Raw genomic sequence first — 6,000 nt, forward strand, 5'->3', positions numbered from 1 at the left:
GGACTTTTAAATGTCTGTTGAAATCAGTGTTTTTGTCAAATACACGGTGTAGATTGTTAACGTGTAAATTGCAGTTCAGTGACTGTCTCTTTGATGTGAACCTTTTAGGTTACATGCCTCTCTGGTATGTTCCTCATTTAACAGCAATAACAACAACAGCAAAAATCCTTCGGCAAGTTTTCCAGTTTACCAGAGCTGACTTTCCTTGGACGCAGGCCGAAGTGTCGGCTCTGTCGCCAGTCGATTGCCTTCAGTTTTTTGAAAGTCTACTGTTAGGCTCAGGGTTGAACTTTCCCATCCGATGAGCGCCAGAAAGTTTCAGAGACCTTGATCATTACTGAACAGTATAAGCATGCAGGGAGGTTCTGATGTGTTGCCGCTTAGAATGGGCGAATCGAATTAGCCATATTCATAAATAAACATGTTATTTTTGATGAACTGTCCAGGCTGAGGCACTGTGAGTCACTCTCTCTGACTCAAATGACACTCAAACATATCGATACATTGGTAGATACTGTTAAGGACAGTTTTGAGGCGACTTGAAAATGCAGGAACCAATGAGGGGTAAAGTATTCATTAACTGTGCGTGGTCGGAAACGGGAGTTTAATATGTGTATATATAGAATCAGTGAACACATGTAAGGGCACTGTGAAGCACCAGGGAAGGCATCTGATCTTTGATTTGACTGGCAGCTAGGGAAGAACTGAGGTTGACATTTTCCTGTTGAATGATATTTCCTGGATGTGTGAACAAGGCTTGACATATGCCGTGACTTACCCGTGAACCAAAAATATCCACTGCTGTATACCAGAGGTGCATATCAGCCAATTTTCATCATTTATTTATTTTTTTTTATCTGAAAAACATTCCTCTTTCAGCATTTTAATAACTTCAAACAGGTTTTCAACAACGTATAGCTACTGTTGCTGGTCTAAACTATTTCTGATACATTGTGGTGGAAGGTGTATATTGCCAGTGGAATGCTGGGTATCAGGAATTCTAAGAACACTCCTGAGAGTCAGAATAAGAATAAGAAGAACTTTATTCACTAGGCGTAAAGGATACACTGGAATTTGTCTCTGTAGAATGAAGACGTACAGCGATCGACAACACTTTCCACAGCACAACGCACGGGGTAAAAACAACAATATCGCAAATTCAACATTCAACGCGTGTGCAAATCAGCACAGTAATAAATAGGTGCAACACGCAGGGTAAAACAAAAGTAACAGATTCAACATTGATCGTCTGTGCAGACAGGTATAGTAATAGGTAATAGGTAATAATAAAGTGAATTAAAAAAAAGTAAAAAAAGAGGGACGGGGAATGATTATGGGGCACTTGTTTAGGAGGCCATGGAGAAAAAGCTGCATATATGTGTCGTGCGAGTAACGACCATTCAGTAAAGTCTCGGTGATGTCAGCGTGGTAAAGAGCTGCTTACCTGGACATGAGGAGTTGACAGAGATCTGCCCATATCTCTCTCTCTCTCTCTCTCTCTCTCTCTCTCTCTCTCTTTCTCTCTGGCTCCTACGGTGGGCACAGCCTTGATGGGCGGAGGCAGGCACCCACTGATCTCCTCCCCTGAGCAGACGATCTGCCACAGCCTGGCCCTGTAGCAGCTGGAGGGAGAGGGGAACCAGGCTGTAATGGAGAAGGTTAGGACGCCTTCAGCGGTGGAGGAGAAGAACAGGATCAAGATCCGACATGAGACACTGAGCTGCCTGAGTCTTGGAGGGAATAATATGGAAGGAAAATATTCTTTCCTAGGCCATTTTAACAATGTTGGTGATGTGTTTGCCCTGGTCCAGTCAGTTTGAGTAAAATTTTGTCTGTCCCAGACCTCAAATTAAAGTCTTCAAAGATACTGAAATGTTTTGACAATTCTTTTAAGTATGACCATTGCCATTATGTAGAATTTGATCTGTGTTTGTCACATGAACACATATGGACGGTAAAATGTCACGTGTTCTCATCGGACACAAAGTGCTATAACATTCATAAACGGAGTGGAGGTACAAGAGGGAAATCAGTTTCTTCCTTTTTCAATTCTGTTGTGCCTGAACTCTTTCTCTCTCTCTCTCTCTCTCTCTCTCTCTCTCTCTCTCTCTCTCTCTCTCTCTCTCTTTTTAACACACACACACACACACACACTGTTGTGCCTGAACTCTTTCTCTCTCTCTCTCTCTCTCTCTCTCTCTCTCTCTCTCTCCCTCTCTCTCTCTCTCTCTCTCTCTCTCTCTTTTTTTAACACACACACACACACACACACACTCATTAAAATGCAAGGGCCAAAATTCATCATAATTATTTTATGAAATGGGATGAAGGGAGGGGGGAAAGCATGCAGGGATAATTGCCAATTAATCTGCAGTTTATCTGAGATGGGGTGTGTGTGTGGAGGGGGGTGGGGGGTACAGTTTCTAACAGAGTTTCTATGGAAACAGCAGATGCGCGATGCTGGGTGCTAACCTCTTACATAAGACAGTCTCCGGAGGACACAGGGTTCAGTACCATTGACTTCACAGGGTGAGAGAAGAAGAGCAGTGGTGATGGGCAGCCAATTCTCCTCTTCCCCAGGACTTCGCTTTCAAAGTCTCTTTGTCCTTAGCTAACGTGGAGCGATGCAGGTGTTTGTGCCTGACTGCTTTCTTTTCAGAATTGTGCAGAATTCTGTTTCTTTTCCTGTTATACCAGACCCAAAAATGATCATGATAAGATGATAATGATAATAATAATAATAACAATAATAATAATAATATGTGCTCAGGGATTCATCAGATTTCATCAGATTGACAAATAGCTGAACAGGTTGCAGCTCACATCTCACAAACCAACCAACCAACCAACCGACAAACAGAAGCGCATTAAATATTCCAGAATCTGACGTGAAGCCTGGAGCATCTGCGATACTGAACAGACTCTGAGACGGGGGCAGATTTTCCAGACTGATACTAAACAAACTTGAACACAGGTGGCGATTTTTCCGGTGATATCCGCGCAGCGGCTTTGCTTTCAGACAGAACAAAAACAAGAAAAAGCATTATTGATTTAAATGTAAACAGTGTTCTCGTTGCTTTGCCTCAATGTGTTTGCTAACTAATCAGAAAAACCATTGAATCACAGTGACGGTGACTGGTGAGAGATAAGGTATACGCACATGCTCACTGATCATACGTTGACAGTATCTTTATAAAGGATCATTCCTTTGTTTGGCTTGACGGTCTTCACGCTATATGAATTTCAACATATGTGCTACTTACTACCACTGATGTCATCTAGGTCCAATAAACATTTAGAGTATTTGAAGGTCAGGGCTTCGTTCCAGTACTCTCACATAGCTCCATTGCTTTGTCCACTTCTCTGTTTAAGGTACTAAAATTCTGACCTGGGCTGAGCAGACAAACATTACACTACTAAACTATGAGAGTACTATAAGAGTCTTAATAACTATCAAAACTGTCATTTATCCTGTTTTTTTTTTTTTGTTGTTTTTTCTTTTGTTTGTTTGGTTGGTTGGTTGGATGGTTAGTTGTTGGTTGAATTTTTTTGTTTTTTCTTTTGTTCTTTTTTTTTCCAGAGCAAGGTTACAAGGCAAGGGAACACTGGAGAGAATTGGAACAGAGCCCGACCATCTAAATACTTCAGCTGCGTATTACGCCCAGGCCTCGCACTCTCCATATTCCCTCATGTTCGTTCACATGAGAGAGGGCGTCGTTCGCGACTGTTATGTGTGACATACATGTTCAGATGTTCAGACAAGACTTACTTACACATGTAGAGCTTCCACTCACTGCTGTACTGAATGTTCTAGAAATGACAGCTCTGTCTATTGCTACACTTTCTTTAATTGGATTTTCAATTGTATTAAAATGGGCTGTGATTAGGCCTATTCAGAATCGCCCTGTGCTCCTGAAGCAGGCACAGACTGCTAGAGAATACACAGTGTCTGTGTTTGTAAAAACGAACTCTGATTAAAATCTCTGCTTGTTACGCAGCTGCTGATTGTAATGAGTGGCAAAATGCGGAGGCAGTTGGCACTGTAAACAAATGTTAACCCAAGAAAAACCCAGATAATTATACTAACGAAGACCCTGAAAGAATGAAAATGGAAAAAAGAAAAGGAAATTACAGCACTTTTAGCCTCTCAGCCAACAAGAAGAGTCTGTAGAATTCGCGGAGTGAATATAAAAGAACGAAGTTTCATGTGCTTGGAAAGAGGATTATAATGGCAGAAGCTGAAACAACCTCCCTCACAATATTGTGAGTGCACACCTCCTTCTCCTCATAATCCATCAGCAAAAGCTACAGGATTATGGAGTTACTCCACAGACATCACTGTGACCTGTCTTTCATAATGCAGGACACTAGGGGACTCTGTGTGTGTGTGCGTGTGTGTGTGCTGAAGTGTGCTGTCATTCAAATCAGTTTAAGGTTGTTTATGGTCTTAGAAGGTCAATCTGTCCAGGGGGGTAATATTCGTTTGGCCCCCACCCACCCCTTTCTCCACCACACACACCATACATGCACACACACACACACGCACACACACCTGCTTCTAGAATCCTCTCTGTCTCCTCACAGCTCCCTATTCATTATTTCACCTCAGTGACTAAAATGTGGGGCATAGTCACAGAGAGGTTACCTCAGCTTTAAAGCAACTACACCATATTCTCAGACAGATTACCTCAGCTATAAAATATACACCAAACACACTTTCAGACAGATTACCTCACTTACAAAACACGCAACATATAAATACAGAGAGAGAGCGAGAGAGAGAGAGAGAGAGAGAGAGACATTTTAAGTCACCATACATGCATATTAGCTTATTTCATAGTGAAGACACCAAATGCACTGTCACACTGATTACATCAGATATGAAGCACACTAAACACACACACACACACACACACACACAGAGGGAGAGAGCGAAACAGAGATCACTTTAGTCATTGAGAACAGCAGACACACAGAGTAGTCACTAAAAACACAATGACACACTACTTGAATCCCCCTTTCTGATTTTTGACACGTTCATGTTTTTTTCCATCTCTTATAAACTATTCATTTACTGCTCTTTTTTTCAGTTTTCCTACTTTTATCTATGTATAAACACCATCAGGCTCTAAAATACACGGCACTAAAATTGAACATCTTACTAAAATGATTATATTCACAATAATGTTCATAATAATGCTGACAAAGAGAACGATGAGAAAGACTACGTTTTTATTATAGATGTACCCCTGCAGCCCAGATTGGTGAATTGAAGAGTGATCTATACCACCTGAGCTCTGAGAAAAGCATATGTGTGTGACTCAGATGTGTCCTCATACATATCTAGACACACAATGCTAAGAACCTGGTTGCCATGGGTAACCACCTCCTGCTTTTTGTAGCAGCAGTAACGGTATTCTTAAGTGTCTAGCTCTAATTCCAGAACTCTTCTTTGGCCCTCAGGTTCTGACAGGTAGGACTGAATGTTCCAGAACATAAATGTCATCCAACAAAACTCACCAACACTAGTCCAGAAACCCCAAACATGTTTTTTCCACCCATCAGACTCATCCATCACAGATCATTTCTGTGTTGTCACTATGTGGTTAGTCAACAGCTCTTCAAAAAAAAAAAACATTTCCACTGTCAAACAGTTGTCTCGAAAGAGCAAACGTCTAAGACAAAGTTACACAAGGCAGACGCACAGGAAAACAGTATTGTCATTCAGTGAAATTACTTTGCAAGAATTTTGTAGTCAATACCGTCATGAACGCTGAATCATTCTGGTCCAACAGCCATATTTGGTGATAAGGGAGGTGATACGATTGATTTTTTTATATGCGGTATATTACATAGGCCCGTAAGCCTGAGTGGCATAGTAACGACTATGCAAAGTGTCTGAAAGATGTCAAATATCTGCCTCACCTCCTCCTGTTTAATTTGGCATCGATGAACGAACATTACAATCTTTCTTTGGACAGACACCGAGACTCCTCTTGT

Source organism: Chanos chanos, chromosome 8, assembly GCF_902362185.1.
Source record: "Chanos chanos chromosome 8, fChaCha1.1, whole genome shotgun sequence".
Taxonomy (NCBI): Eukaryota; Metazoa; Chordata; class Actinopteri; order Gonorynchiformes; family Chanidae; genus Chanos; species Chanos chanos.